General features: G+C 48.9%; 1 protein-coding gene across 2 annotated transcripts in view; it reads right to left on the reverse strand.

Moving 5' to 3' along the window:
* The window catches only part of FIRRM (FIGNL1 interacting regulator of recombination and mitosis), a 3,285,109-nt gene that overhangs the window by 1,229,726 nt on the left and 2,038,354 nt on the right, over positions 1–17,029 (reverse strand). The gene's annotated exons all lie outside the window — the stretch shown is intronic.

Here is a 17,029-nt window from a genome sequence, read left to right on the forward strand (position 1 = left end):
TAAACTATTTAAAAAATATCTGAAGACTTCCACAGGTTGAGTAAATATCTCCAGTTCGCAGACATGTGACTTCAGAAGTCATCTGCTGCCAGGTGTACAATGAATAACCTATGTAAACCATCTCTGGTACCACAATACAAACTGTTAGCATGTACCTAGGCATTACTTGGGAGAGCATGATGCATTGCAATGCCAGCAATATGAGCCCAGAGACTCAGGACCTGATTGGGACTTCCAGCCCTCTACTACAGGATCTTGTGCTGCAAAACATTCACCATTGCAATGCCTGCCCTTTACAGAGACTAAGGTTCAATCGTAAAGCAGCAGGTGAGCCTATTTGAAGTTCCATGTAGCTACTACACAGCATTTTGCAGCTGTGCAAGTGTTCAAAAAGCAAACATACTTCATATGTTTCAATCATTTAGCAAAAGGGCCACAACGAGTGGGTTTTCAACTGCAATCACCGTTTGCAGCATGCTGAATAATATTTACCAGCACAAAACAACTGATCATGTATCTGACATGAGTGGAACAATGGAAAAGACCATTTTACCATGTTCTTAATTGCAAAGCTACAGTGGAAGAAAGACAATCAGGCCAAGTGTCATCGATCTCAAATGCATGTCAAGTTGATTAAAATATACGAGCATAACTGTGCCCTCACATTTTCCTGATGTGATGTAATTTCCTTCGGTAACAATGTATCTATGAAAGACATACATTAGTTATAGATTCCTTACCTTAGAATTACCTCCAGGCGTCAGACTGGATTCCGGAGAAATATTTTCTTAGCAGTATCCCTGCACATTCGTAGGTGGCGTCAGTCGACTCTGCGTCCATCGTCGGTGCCGTGGTCGTAGGAAAGACATTGCGGTGTCTACTTAGACGCCGCCCCTGTGAGCTGACATCAGTTCTGACACGAATTTCCACATCAGAAGCGCAGAGCTATACAAGACACAGACCACTGTGCACAAAACTAGAGCCCCGCAAGGTAGTTCCTATCCCTAGAAGTCAATTTACAGAATAGGGAGTATGGGTGGGGCGGTAAGGAATCTAGAACTAATGTAGGTCTCTTACATATACATTGTTACTGAAGGTAAGTAACTTGTTCATCTGAAAGAGACTATTAATTATAGATTCCTTACCTTAGAATATATACCCCAGCAATGCCCACCCAGGAGGTGGTTCGGCGAACTAAGTTCCATCAGGAAGTCCTGGAGAACAGAACTGACAAAAAAGCTGACACCCCCGGACTTGGCTGTCCAGGTAATATTGTGTGGTAAACGTGTGAAAGGATGCCCATGTGGCTGCCTGACAGATGTCAAGTAAGGGAACTCCACGTCCCAAAGCAGTATTCACATAGATAATAAAAAAGGGTGGGGCTTAGCGGGGACCCCTGGGGAACCCCACATGGTAGGCTAAAAGACTTTGATTTATGGTTATCCAGGTCGACAGTTTGGGTTGTATCGGATAGGAAGGATTGAAGGAGTTTCCAAGCAACCCCATGTACCCCAACCCCAGACAGCCGATCCATCGGCACCTTGTGGTGGACCGTGTCAAAGGCTGCCGACAAATCCAACATTATCAAAACAGCCTTCCCACCACAGCCCAGAGCCTTCGCAAGATTTAATTAGGGTATGTTCCGTACTGTGATCAGCTCTGAAGCAATATTGAGTCTTATAGAAAACATTACTGTTATTGCAACAGGTGCTAAGTTGAATGTTAATGGCCTTTTTTATCATTTTTGCGGGCAATGGAAGCCGAGAAATTGGCCGATAGCTGCCATGATCTGAAGGGTTAGAGGTAAGTTTTTTAAGAGAGGAAGAATTTAAGCCTTTTCCCAATCTATCGGAAAGATCCCAGTGGCAAAAATGTTGTTAATCAGTGGGTTTAGGACAGAGCATATGGTTTCCGGAATAGATTTAAGTATTGGGACTGGGCAGGGGTCAATGGGGGAACATGAGCAAGCGGAGCTAAGAAGTTTAACAGCTTCTTTTAGCCCAAGAGGTGAAAAATGGTCAAAGACTAGTCCGGTATCAGGATTTTCTTGCATTGAGTTCCCTGGAAGAAAACCTACTTCATGAGATTCCGGGGGAAAATTGAGAAAATACCTTCCTCTTTTTGTAGAAAAAAGGTAGCCAGAGTTTCCCACAATTCTGGACTGCTATCCTTTTTAATAACATTAGGTGAGGCAAATTTTTTCACTGTTTTAAAAAGCTCTTTAGGATTTGATCTCGCAAGGAGGATTTTACTAGAGAAAAAGCTCTTTTTTGTTTCCGTGAATATCTCTTTATAATATTTAAGACTGTGCTTATAATTCACTTTGTCAGTGATATTGTATCCACTTCTCCAGATTCGTTCAAGTTTTTTGCAGGCCAGGTTCTGAGTTTGAGCTTGTCAGAGCACCATGTGCCGATGGGTGAGCTCGCTTAGGAATCCATTTAATAATTGGAACCAGTTTTTAGCAAGCTATATCTATGCAGACGGTATAAGGTTTAGCAGCTTAATCAATCTCAAGAGTGGGAAGACGTAAGGTACTCTTCAGCTCCTCCTCTACTTGTGTTTTATCTAAGACTTTCCATGCCCTTTTTTCCAACGTCTTCAATGGAGCCATTTTGGAAATTGGGTCTAATGGCTCCTTCAACTCAAAAATTATAGCACTGTGGTCGGACCAGGCCAGAGGGAATACCTCAGAACAACATATCTGAGGTTGTTCAAGAATATCCCATCTAAGGTGTGTCCTTTGAGATGCGTGGGACCCACAACCAACTGCTTGAGTTCCCCAGCTTCCATTATTCTATTCAGGCAGGTGGTGTCTGGGTCATTGAGGTCCTCTAGATAGAAATTGAAATCACTAAGTACCATGAAAGAATTTAAGCTCATACCATCTTCAAGAAGGGTGCCTATCGATTCCAGGAAACCCAGTTAAGGACCAGGCGGAAGATAGAGAAGATCCCCTTTGAGGATATTATGATACTGAGCATTGATGTTAAAGGAAAGGGCTTCGCAGGATGTACTGGATGCGGAATGGAATACTGCGTTCAGAGAATTGTGATAAATAACAGCTAGCCCCTCCTTTCCTCTGGGGTCTATTCAAGGAGTAGCAGGAAAATCCTGGGGGAGTGGCTTTCACAAGGTCAGGCCTGGAGGCTTGTTCTGTCCAGGCTTCCGTGATAAATGCTATTTTAATATTGTGTTCTTCTAAGAGAAGTGCACATTCTATACTGTGTTTAACTAGGGACCTACAATTAAAAAGAACACACTTAATAGTGGATCTGGTATCTTTAGAGAGATTTAGAGGGGCATATTATGAGGGCCATAGGCTGGTTGATCAAAAAGAGTACAGTGCACAGCGTGTGCCCAGGGCTTATAAATCAAATGCTGCTAGTGGACTTGCAGCACTGATTGTGCCACCCACTCAAGCAGCTTGCAAAGTGTGTCTCAGGCCTGCCATTGCAAAGCCTGTGTGCAGTCTGGTACTGCCATGCTGACTAGGCCAGTGCACCCACTGGCCAGTCCCTAAACCTTCCCTTTTCTCCATATTAGTCACCCCTATGGTAGGCTCAAGGGCAGGGTGCATAGTAGGTAAAAGGTAGGACATGCCCTGATGTGTGTGGCATGTCCTGATAGTGAATTACAGCCATTTCGTTTTTCACTATTGCAGGGCTACCTATTCCCCATAGGCCAGAATGGGCAGTTTGATTATAACATCTTATAAATCTAACAGACAAATTTAGTATTCCTGAACTCAGAATGATAAAATACATCTTTTAGTGAAGTTTGTTTTAACATTCTGTGTTTGGAAATACCACTTTTAGAAAGTATGTATTTTCCTGCCTAACTGTCCAAGCCTGCCTCTGATATGTTGTGTATTCCTTGTCTGGTTTTTGAGTGACATGGGCTCCAGGAGACAGGGTGAGTCAGCATAGGGCTAAATAGACCTATCTACATGTAGAGTGGTAGGAGGAGTTGCACCTGGGCCTGAATAGGGCTGTGCCTGCCTTCCGCAATGCTGGCTCCACCTCCTGTGGTGTGTCTGATGACCCTGACCCACACTGTCAAAGGAAAGGAGGAGTCCTGTAAACAAAGTGCTCCAGGACTGCACAGAACTGGTTTGGACTAGATACAGACACTCTCTGCCTTCAGAGACAAATTATTTTGGGGTATAAAAAGGAGGACCAAGACACCAGTATTTTAGATCACTTCTGGGAACCAAGACAAACCATTTCTGAGGAGAAGAACCAGGAAGCTGAAGGAGGAAACTCTGAGCTGTGTGTGTGGTGATTGGCCTGCAGTGGTTGCATCATTGCCAAAGAAAGGAGAAAATGAATCGCCAAGGGCTTGAACTTGAGCTTGCCTCCTGCCTGAAGTCTCAGGGATACAAGACTTTACCAACTAGCTCCCCCATAAATTCCCTTGCTGGGAATTGAAGTGCATGCTGTTGTGCTGGGCCTTCTGAGAGACTGTGTGTCGCTGGTAGCTGGAAGCGCGATGACGTGAAGCGTGTCACCGCCGTAGCAGTTGCCATTGCATCGCCAAGGAAGCGTGCCTCCGCTGTCTCCATCGCATCACCGAAGCGAGTCGCATCACCGGAGAAGCGTGCAGCCGCCGCAGAGGTGGCCATCGCATCACCAGAGAAGGGTGTCGCTGGGCCTGTCGCGGCTCAGAAGATGATAGAGTCGCCGCACGGGCGTCGGGCGTGCACGCATCTCATCAACATTGTCGCATCGTAATCAAGACGCCATTTTGTCGCATTGCACAAAAGAAGAGTATCGCATCGAGGTGCCATCCTGTCGCATCATACCTGAGAGCAGTAAAAACCCAGCGCATCACCTCCCCACACAGTAAGGAAGCGAGCATCAACTCCACTGCACAGCTGTAAGGAACAGACGCATCCACTCCCCTGAGTTTAAGGAACCAACGCATCACCTTCTCTGAGACCCTTTTGTTTTTTCTGCGTTATGCATCCAAGGTACATTGAGAGTAAAGTGTTGCATTTACAACTTGAGAGAACTGAGCTATTTCCTACCATTTTAAAGTTTATTTTTGAGTTCAGTATTGTGGATTTTAGTTGTTTGGTCTTGTGTTAAGTTCTATATAAAAATACTTATTTTTATAATACAACCTGTGTGGTGTCCATCTGTAGTGTTGTCACTGCATAACTGTATGTGTTCACAAATGCTTTACACACTGCCTCTGAGATAAGCCTGTATGATTGTGCCAAGCTACCAAGGGGGTGAGCAAGGGTTATTTTAGAAGTGTACCCCCTTACCTGGACTACAAACAAGGGACCCTATTTGGACAAAGGTACCTACCTCTGCCAACTAAAGACCCCCAGTTCTAACATGGACTGTGGTAAGTACTTTGGTACCTCCACAATTGGCTACTGCTGTATCCTTCTACGTCCCTAGTATATGGTACTGAGGTACTGTGAGAAGTTGGCCAAGCATATGCTGTCCACAAGTTACAATGGGCACCTTGCACCAGTCGAAACAACCCTTATTGATGATAGGTTTAAAGACAACCTTTATTGAAAGCTATCCCAGTGGTAGCTATGGAGAGCAGCCTTCAGGCTAAGTCTTGAAGGAGTTTGAAGCAGCTTGGGTTACCAGATTATAACCTCTTAAATGACCAAATGAAAGGAGAACCACACCAATTATATATAAAATATATGTATTTATTACTAAACACTCTCTACTAACCTCTTTATGAGATTAGAGAACAAGATACACAATATCAACACAATAGAACTTCAGTAAATAGCACAATATACAATGGGCCCCAGGGGGAGACCAAACTATATATTAAGAAAGTGGTATAAGAACCACAACTTGACTCTACACAGTGCCTAGAGCAGGTAGAATCACTGGGACCCCAAGGAACCACCCAAGGTAGTGACACAGGGGACCCACGGGGGAAGTGTGCAGTGTTTAGAAACCAGCAGCGAGCTCCGTTAGCTTCTATGGGGAAAGTTGTGGTTGTAAATTTAAAGTTAAAGGACACTTAGGAGAGGACTTTGAGCAAACCCCTTTAGACTTAGGGGGATCTAGAGCTAACACCCACGGGAACACCGGAGTACTCGAGTTACCTCACCCAGGGAAGATGGGTGCATAGGTGTCAAATGGTGTCGGGAATCGTTGTCGTTTCAATGGCGACCTGCTGCAAAGTGCTGCTGCCGTGAAGAAGAAAAGTGTCTGGTCTGATCCAAGCCTGGATCGAAGATGTGAAGAACCTGACAGCAGAGGGGACAGAGTCTGGTTCACTTGGCAGTAACCAGGGGCACGATAGACAAATGCCCACCGATGTAGGGTGCTTCAGGTGCTAAGAGGTGAAGCTTGACTCTGCAGCCACGAGGACAGGAGGTGTCGACGATGACCAGGAGCTGGATTTGAGCTGTCCCACGAAGGCGGTTGAGTGCTGCGGCGTTGGTTCTGGGATTGAACACAAGAAGCCTTGGCAACAGCAACCCATGCAGGAAGAGAGAAGATGCTTCGGTGTGGACCAGCAAGGTCCGAGGGACTCCTCAAGAGATGGAGAGTCAGGGCACGTCTGGAGCAACCAGGGAAGCTCAAGGAAAGTTAAAGTTGCCTTCTCAGGGACCCACAGGTCGACGGACCAGGGATAGCAACGGTACCTCGAGAGAGAACACAAAGGTTCGGCTCACGGAACACTTGTGAAGTGTAGGCCGGCAATCTTCAATGGAATTGCTGCTCGAGGTCTGGGCAACAAGTAACCCAAAGCACAGCCTCGAGGATCGTCAAGAAGCATATGCACTTCAAATGTGCACGGTGTCCAGGGGTCCAGGTTCCACGGTCCCCACAAGGGCTATGGGTCTCAGCTTTGCTGGGAGCTCGGGTCGGCCTCTGGGAAGTCTGGGAACCCACCTCCTGGGTTGCAATATCCTCCGAGTTCGGCGGAAGCTTCGAGGATGAAAAACGGTCAGTTGCGTCTTTGGTGCCGGTCATGCACGGGAGTAACTCCTTTGCTCCAAGGGAAATCCTTCAGTCATCTAGCGCCTTGCAGATCGTCGAAGTTCCAGGATTCAGTATCAGAGTTTCGTCCAGGTAAATCTAAAGTCCTGTAGTCAGGGGTTCCTACTTTAAACCCAAGGAAGAGGTGGGACAAACTCTGGGAACCCACCTATGGGAAGGTTTGGAAAGAGGGGTGGCTACACCTATTTCCTTTTTTTGCGCCAGAGGGGTGGCTACACCTATTTCCTTTTTTGCTTATTCATGGGCACCTGCTCACATGAAACCCAGCACCCTGCCTTCAGGATTGTTAAGGCCTGCCATAGGGGTGACTGATAGGTTTACATGTGCAGTGATATGGAGAGATATAGTGAACCTATATCTCAGTAAGGGGTGTATGCACCCACCACCTTACCTTGCTTGTTTCGGGTCCAGGAAAGACATGGATTGGCAGTTCGGGCTGGACTGTTCCCATGAGGCACAGGGTCAAGGCTGATTTGCATATGGCCATGTCTGAACTGGGGTGGTGTAGAGTGCAAAAAAACAATGGATTTAGGCCCAGATCTCTGTACTGGGGTGAATGTATGACATTGTTCTACATCCTGTCCATCAATTGTTGTTTTTGCATTTGTGACCCCATCTTCTCAGCAAGCTACCATGCCTTCCTCAAGCGTACCACCGAACTCCACTGGACCGACCACCGCTGCATCCACTTCACTTTCCAGAAACCCAGCACACACCACCGCACACAGCAGATGCCCCACCACCGCTGGAGCAAGGTCACCGAGGACCAGCTAGCCACCGCCCTCGCCCGGAGCCCACCCGCAAACCCGACCGACCCGGACGCCGCAGCCCGTAGCCTCAGACAGTGGATCGACGACTGCGCCGACACCCTCGCCCCGCTCAAGAAGCCCTCCAACACCCACACCAGCAAAAGAGCCAGCTGGTTCACCGAAGACCTCTGGGCCTCCAAGCGAACCTGCCGAAAACGCGAAAAAAAATGGATCCGTGAACGAACACCGGAAGCTACACAGCCCTCAAGAACTCCACCTGCAGACACCACCACCTCATCAGATCCGCCAAAAGGGCCTCCTTCAAAGACCGCCTAGACAACAACGCACAAAACAGCAAAGAGCTCTTCAACATAGTGAAGGAACTCAACCCCAGCTCAAACCCCAACGACATTGCATCGTCACAAGATCTGTGCGACTCGCTTGCCACCTTCTTCCATCGCATGATCGGAGACATCCACGACAGCTTCAACGCCGTCACCACCCCGGCAACCGCTGAGACCCCTGCTCCCATGACCAGCACCAACTGCCTGCTCGCTTGGACCAACATCAACGACGACACCATCAAGATCATGAACACCATCCACTCCGGATCCCCGGAAGACCCCTGCCCACACCACATCTTCAACAAAGCCAGCAGCACCATCTCACCCCATCTCTGGAAAACCATCAACATCTCCTTCGAGACAGCGACCTTCCCGGAGAGCTGGAAGCACGCAGTGTGTCAAAGCCTTACTTGAAAGAAACCCAAAGCGGACCCCAAGGACCTCAAGAACTTCCGACCCATCTCCTTGCTCCCGTTCCCGGTGAAGGTAATCAAAAAGGCCGTCAACAAGCAACTGACCAGCTTCCTCAAAGAGAACAGCATCCTGGACCCCTCCCAGTTCGGGTTCCGGAGCAACCCCAGCACCGAAACTGCCCTCATCGCCACCACCGACGAAATCTGGACCCTGCTTGACAACGGAGAAACCGCGGCCCTCATCCTCCTGGACCTATCAGCCGCCTTCGGCACGGTCTGCCACCACACACTACGAACACGCTTCCACAACGCCGGAATCCAAGAGAAGGTCCTGGAATGGACCACCTCCTTCCTCTCCGGCACAACAGAGCGTCCGCCTCCCCCCCTTCCACTCCAATGCCACCGAGATCACCTGCGGCGTACCCCAAGGCTCATCCCTCAGCCCAACGTTGTTCAACGTCTACATGGCACCACTCGCCCAAGTCGCCTGACGGCACAACCTCAACATCATCTCCAACGCCGACACCCACCTGATCCTCTCCCTCACCAAAGACCACCAAAACCAACCTCCACGAAGAAATGAAGGCCGTCACCGTCTGGATGAGAAATAACCGACTGAAGCTGAACTCGGACAAGATGGAAGTCCTCATCCTCGGATCCACCCCCTCGGCCTGGGATGACTCCTGGTGGCCAACTGCACTAGGAGCACCCCCTACACCCACCGACCACGCACGTAACCTAGGGGTCATCCTCTACTCCACCCTTTCCAAGACAAAGCAGGTCAACGCCGTCTCCTCCTCTTGCTTCAACATCCTCTGCATGCTTCGCAGGATCTTCAAGTGGATCCCCACCGAAACAAGATGGACAGTCACCCAGGCCCTCGTCAGCAGTAGACTGGACTACGGAAACGCACTCTACGCAGGAGCCTCGGCCAAACTCCTGAAACGGCTCCAACGCATCCAGAACGCCTCCGCACGCCTGATCCTCTACATCCCGCGCCGCAGCCATATGCCCACCGAAACCGAGAGGTTCAGAAGAAATGCCGGTGACCATGTTGCTGCAGTTGTGAGGACCAGGCAAGGCTGAGAAAGACCAGGAGCCATGGACGAGCTGGACTTCTGTATCCACAATTGGAATATCTCTGGCGACAGTTAAGCCCCTTGTAAAAGGTACCATGGGTACCAAGAGCACAGTGACCAGGGAAGGCCTCTAAGGGATGCAGCACCTATTGTGCCATCCTTAAAGGCCCTGTACCTTAATAATTACACACTGACATTGCAGGCTGTGTGTTTTGGTGCAGAGGATAGTGGAGTCGACATGGTACAAATCCTTGTGTGCCATGTCTACAATCCACTTCCTGAGGCCTAAGTAACCCAAGACTCTAGCTGGGTGCACTAGCCCTCAGGTGAGGGTACAGTGGCATGAGCCCTGTGCCCCTACAGCATCTAAATCCATTCTTAGACATTGTAAGTGTAGTAAAGTCATAAATAGTATATGGTCTGGGAGTTGGTCATTACAAACTCCACAGCTCCATAATGGCTTTACTAAAATCTGGGAAGTTAGATAGGACACTACTCAGCACATTAAACCCACGCTGATGCTAGTGTGGGATTTAATGTAAAATGCACTTAGAGGGCATCTTAGAGATTCCACTTGAAAAATGACCAGCCCTAGTGTGGTTCCTGAATGGCTGCCTGCCATTTGCCACCACCAGATATGTTTCTGGACTCCTGGGTAGCGGGAATCTGCTCTCTGGCTCCAGAAACAAAGCCCATCCTGGGCAGAGGTGTTATGCCTCCTCCCCAAGAATAGGTTGGATCCATGAAGAGGAAGCTTCAAAGACCTGCCGCCTTTGTGAGCTGTCCATGCCTTTTGCTGCCCCCAACTGGCTGCCACTGGTTCTGCCCCCCACTTTGTTATGTTAGCAGGTATTTATTAAGCGCACAGCTACTCCAGGGAGTGTCCTGGCGCTCAAGACAAAAGACCAGCAACACTAGGCCAAAAATGCTCCAGGTTAGGGCTGCTGTTGGAATAACCAGGTTTTTAATTTAATTCTGAAGGTGAGGAGATCCTGGGATTTCCCCAACGCGAGAGGCAGGCCATTCCAAAGGCGAGAAGCTATCACTTGGAAGGATCTGCCACCCCTCCGAGAGAGCTGGATACGTGGAGTGATAAGTGACTAAGCCGATGACCTCAGAGGTCGACACGGGATATAGTGTTGCAGTCTCACCCCAAGATAAGGGGCATCAATTTTGTGGAAGGCCTTAAAAACCAGCACCAATGATTTAAAGGCGATCCGTTTTCTAATAGGTAGCCAGAGCAGGGATGCTAGGAGAGCTGAGAAATGGATTCTTGGCCCAGCCAGGAAAATAGCTTGGCCCGCCGCATTTTGGATCACCTCAAGGGGACCAAGTAGAAATTCAGGAAGAATCGGTGGGGAAATCAAGCCATGAGGAGAGGTGTGCCCACCTTTGCCAACCCCTCAGTAGGCGAGGTGAAGCACACATCTCAGTCCCTTCCATTGTGAAGATGAGGGGATCCAATCAATTAAAAAGAGGCTCATGCCTACGTCCCACTGGAGGGTGACATACTAGGGAATGTAGTCACCCCAAGAAAGGGACTCTTTGGTCCTGACCTGCACACCCACCCCTTTTAATGCCCCTAAATGTAGTATTTAGGGGAAGCCCTCAATCTTGCCTCCTCAGATTCGAGGAAGAAAGAAGGACGGACGAGACGTGCTGACCTAGGAAGAAGAGGTCACCTACTGCTTTGGCCCCAGCCCTACCGGCGTATCCCGCCTATGACCTGCCTACATCGAAGAACCCGGCGTTGCCAGCAGCCTCCCAGAGAACAGAGGACCTGCCCTGCACTCACCTTACAGACTCTGACTACCGTGAGCACCCAATTTGCTCAACTAAGACTCCAAGACCAGAATCCGGATCTATGCTGCTCCATGATTCTGCACCACTCTGAACTCAACACCCCCGGCCCGAGTTCCAGTTGCCCAACATCACACGGAGGTCTCCCCAGCGATGCTGACCTGGGATCTGGTGATACCCGACCTCCCTCAAGCTTCAAGAAGATGCCTGAAGCCTCATCCTGAAGAGTCCCCCTGACCGCGACCGAAGCTGGTAAGAAGACCTGATGCCAAAAGACATACCTGCACCCAACATCCCACGGCCTCAGATTGCCCAACTGACAGTGTCCAGGCATCCTCCAAGAACCCAATACAAATGTAAGTCCTGGGCACATGTCAACAAGGTGACAATCAAGTGACAATATTAGAAATTTCATAGAAATGTCAAGGTTCATCTTCAGTGTGTTGATTCTTGTTTTTGTTATTCAAACAAACAAAAGAAAACTAGCTGACATGTTTCGTCACCAAAAGGAGTAATCCTGCGACTTCGTCAGAGCTGAGAAAGATACAAACAACACTATGAATAAAAACGAAATCAGTGAAAAATGAGTGACAATCTGACTTTCGTCTAAAACGAAGAATTTAATACGACATGGTGGAATGTCAAAATAAGTGCATGATATGATAAACCTGAAACCCTAGAATTTTCCCGGGAGAGATAGTATTGTGGAACAAGGAAGAACCAGTTGCTGGCCCCTCCCACACACGTTACTACAAAAGCTGCGCTGTGGCAGAAGCGCGCTGTCGACATTGAATGTCCCCTTCCTGAGGCGGAAAGCCGGGAAGTAGCCACTACTCGTAAAAATTGTATGTTTTGCTTGCTCATGTTTTAAAAACCTGTTTTATTTCACTCGCGCATGTTTTTAAAATATTGTTGCCACTCAGAGGCGATCTTTAAAAAATTAAGGAAACGAGCGCACTAGCACTTTAGCTGGGGAAAGACCAGATTACTTGGCTAATTACCTGGTTGAATCCTCCCCCCTTGCAGCCGACTAAGCGCTACAGCGGGGAACAGCTCCGGCAGAGGCCGCCATCTTAGGAGGGAATTCTCCTCACCTGATCCGAGACCCAGTTGTTGGCCCCTCCCACACACATTACTACAAAATGATTATCCCGCCGCGACCGCACAGCGGACGCGCTCAGCAGTCGCGCCGCTGGCGCGCCAAAGGCAAGCCCGTCTGCGCCGGCCCGGCGCCAGGGGCAGGAAACCCTGGTCAAATTCTAACCTACTCATCTAGCGTCCTGATGTCACTGGATTCCCCACCTCCCAGAGACTGTCCCCGGTCCCCAAATACAATTCGCCGTATCACCATCAACGGCATTGCAGGGACTCTTCATCCGGCCAGGACTTACTAAGAACCCCATGGCCTACGATCAAACCTCACCTTACACTACGTTGTGCCTATCTAAACACCCGGTCCCTGGTGAAGCACCAACTAAATATCTTCCTATTACTAGCTACTGATAAACCAGATATTCTGTTACTCACGGAAACATGGCTGACAGATGATTCACTGCCAGATATCCTAGCCGCACTCCCTGCGGAATACTATATCCATGCAAACAACCACCCTCTAGGCAAGCTTGGGGGCGGGGTTGCAGCTATTATTCACAAAGACCAAAAATTCCTGTCCCTCACCCCCCTTACCCTCACAGAGACAGAGAACCTTATCATCAAACTAGATTCAGACTCGGGCACCCTCTTAATAGTTTTGATATACCGCCCCCCTCGCTCCATGACATCTTTCCGATTATCCTTAGCAGAACAAATAGCTCCCCTGGTAGTCAAGTACCCGAAAGTCCTCATTGCAGGGGACTTGAATTACTGGCTCGACAACGAGGCAGTTGGGCCCCAGGCAGTTGAGCTACAGGAACTGCTTGTGAATCTCAACCTGACCAAACACATAGCTGATCCTACTCATGAAAAGGGTCATGCACTAGACCAAATCTGGTCCCATAACCTGTCACTCCCAACCCCTTCCATTACTCCCTGTATCTGGTCTGATCACCATCTAATACAATTTACTATCACCATGGAAGGCTATGCCAAACCATCATACCAGACAGGAGGCTCAACGAGAAAAACGAACTCTATAAATATGGTGGGTTTCTTAGGAACCTTGAAATCCACACAGCCCAGATTAAACAACAATTTAGACAATCTGGAAGAAAAAAATCACTGATTGGCTATCTGAGGCTGTGGAAACCCACGCTCCAGTGGTTAAGTTCGCTCGCACTCGCGACAAAGATGCCCACAAATGGTTCAGCCCCGAACTAAGGAAACTTAAACTAGAATTACGCCAGAAAGAGAGAGCCTGGAGAACCTATTACTGTCAGCAACACAAGGGGATATACAGGACGGCTCGCAGAGAATATTTAAAAACCATCCTAAAAAAATAAAACTGACTACTTCTCTAGGAAGATTCTGTATTCCCAAAATCAAACCAAAGATATTTTCAAAATTGTGAAAGACCTCTGTAACAGCGAGAGAACCGCCCTCCCCCTGGTACCCACCCAGACTCTCTGCAACTCACTTAACTCCTTTTTTATAGACAAAATCACTACCATCAAAAGGAGCATCCCTAATTCACCCAATCCAGAAGTTCTGGATGATGTCAGCATCAACCCGCACACGCTGGATGCCTTGCCTCTTATCGACCTAATCACGCTATCGGAACTCCTAGCCAGGGTCAAATCCGGATCCCCGAACGACAGCTGTCCCCTACATATTCTGAAAGAGGTATGCTTAGCCTTACCTACCCCGCGGTACAAAAGGGGGTGGTGATGGACAGAGCATCTGAATCAATCAACCACTCACACCCAGTCAAAAGATCTGGGTTTAATCCATCACCGTTCTTTAGCCCACTCTGCCACCCCAGTTCAGATATGGCTATATGCAAATCAGTCTGACCCTGTGCCTCATGGGAACAGTCCAGCCCGAACTGCCAAGCCATGTCTTCCCTGGACCGGAAACAAGCTACCGAGGACCGGTTTCTGGAATTCCAGCAGTCTTCAGCCCGGCTTGCTTGAATCCAGTGGCAAAGTGAGCAAGGGACTCACGTCTGAGCATACCCTGCCACACTTATGGCGGCCAAAAGCGGTACAAAAGGGGGTGGTGATGGACGGAGCATCTGAATCAATCAAACACTCACACCCAGTCAAAAGATCTGGGTTTAATCCATCACCGTTCTTTAGCCCACTCTGCCACCCCAGTTCAGACATGGCTATATGCAAATCAGTCTGACCCTGTGCCTCATGGGAACAGTCCAGCCCGAACTGCCAAGCCTTACCTACCAGCATCCTCCAAATCCTGAATGCATCCCTGTCACAGGGCAAGGTACCTGGTAGGTTCAAAGCAGCCACGCTCGTTCCGCTCATAAAGAAACCAGGGGCCGATCCTCTTGAATCAGCAAACTACAGGCCCATCTCCCTCCTCCCGTTCCTATCAAAAATGCTCGAGGCTCATGTGTCCAGATGCCTGTCAAATTTCATAGAGCAATCAGATTTCCTGGAACCCAATCAGGCAGGGTTCCGTCCAGCCCACTCTACTGAAACGGTTATCCTCGCAGTGAAGGACACAATTAGATCCAATTCAGACCGAGACATCCACCAAGCGCTGGTGCTATTGGACTTGTCGGCCGCGTTCGACACGGTTGACTATAACATCTTCTTAAACCGTGTCGAGCAGGCCGGCCTCAGGGGCTCAGCACTGGGATGGATAGCATCTTTTATATCTGAACGGACGCAATCTGCGAGACTTGGTGCATTCACAGCTCAAAAACTAACGGCATCCTGCAGAGTGCCACAGGGATCGTCACTCTCACCGCTTCTGTTTAACCTCTACCTGAGACCCCTATTATATCTATTAAAAAATCAGAAAGTCACCATCTTTAATTATGCTGACGATGTACAACTGATATTCCCCCTGAACACACCGGATGCAGTCAATAAGTTTCAGGAAACAATGTCACTCATACAAAAGTGGATGGATGCTATTCATCTTAAGCTCAACCCAGGCAAGACAGAATTAGTCTTGCCTGGGAAGAGCGAGCTCAGTTGGGGCCCCCACTTCTGGCCATCACACATGGGCTCCCCGCCTATAGCCTCACAGAAAGTCAAAAGCCTGGGGTTTACATTAAATGCTGACCTCTCACTGAAAGGGCAAGTGGGAGCCACCGTCTCATCCTGTTTTTTACAACTACGGAAAATCAGGAAAATCGCACATTTACTCACCCACTCGGCGTTGGTGCAGGTAATAATCGCCTTGGTGCTCTCGCGTCTTGACTTCTCAAACACCATTTACATCGGGCTTCCAGCAGGCGCCCTGAAACAGGTGCAGATGGTCCAAAATCAGGCGGAGAGGCTGATAGGGAAACAGCCCAAGTGGCAGCCTGCCCGACCAATTTTAGAAAAACTCCATTGGTTGCCAATGACCCAAAGGATTACTTTCAAAGATGGGTGCACTATTTTTTTTTATATATATTTTTTTTTAAACCTTTATTTTTGGCAAAATAACAACAACACAGTTCCCCCCCCAGAAATGGCATCGGTAGAAAGGAAAATACACGTGCACACAGTTCGTTGCCCCATTACGGCCCAAGCAGGTGCAGACATCATAATAACAACAATGAACAAATCTCCGGGATGCAGAGCAAATCATAGATACCCACAGTATGGAACATTTGTGCGTAGCCAGCAGGGCACTACTCCAACACCGTCCCTTCCTCCCCGCCCACAGCATCCTCTCCCTCAGAACCCGACCCCCTGGGGGTGAACAATTCAGCACTGGTTGCATCCGAGTCACTGCAGAGCGACCCCTCAGCGCACATCATTCGCCAAGCAAGCAAGTCCTCCTGCAGCCTCTCATCCCTGCGTGTACATTGCATGTGTGTCTCCTCGGCCAGGGTCCACTCCCTAACATCCCTGAGCCACAGTGACATGACAGGGGCCCTTAGTCCCATCCAGGTAATAGCCACCCGTCTCCTCGCCAACACCAGGAGTAGCTGCAACAGTTTATAAGACAAGTTCTTCTTTTTGGGTTTGGGGACAAGGGCAAGCAAACAATGAAGTGTGGTCAAGGCAATGTGGAGGCCCGTGACCATTCAAATGTGGTCCACCACCGCCTTCCAGAAGTACTCGACCAGCGGGCACTCCCAGGCTAGATGGAGAAATCCGGCTCTGTCCGCGCCACACCTAGGGCAGGTATCCGTCCTGTCCGTAGCAATGCGGTGCAAGGAAACCGGAGTCATGTAAGTGCGATGCAAAAAATGAAAATGGATCAGCTTGAATCGTGCATTGCACGACACCTTACGAGTAAGGGTTCCTATTCGTTTGCGTTGGCCTGGGTCCAGGGCAACCCCCAGGTCCGCCTCCCAGGCCGCCCAAGATGGGGAGACCGGAGGGGCCGAGTCCAGGTGCACTATTTTTAAAGCTCTACAGGGTAAAGGCCCAAAGTTTATCAGACAGTTACTAACGGTTCACAAACCACAACGTAACCTACGTTCTGCTCACCTAAATGTACTGACTACCCCCTCCTTTAAAAGGAAGAAGCAAGGAGGAAGCTGCTTTTCTCATGTAGCAGCTGTACTGTGGAACTCCCTGCCTACCTCACTAA

This window comes from Lissotriton vulgaris, chromosome 1_1 (genome assembly GCF_964263255.1).
Source record: "Lissotriton vulgaris chromosome 1_1, aLisVul1.2, whole genome shotgun sequence".
Lineage (NCBI taxonomy): Eukaryota > Metazoa > Chordata > Amphibia > Caudata > Salamandridae > Lissotriton > Lissotriton vulgaris.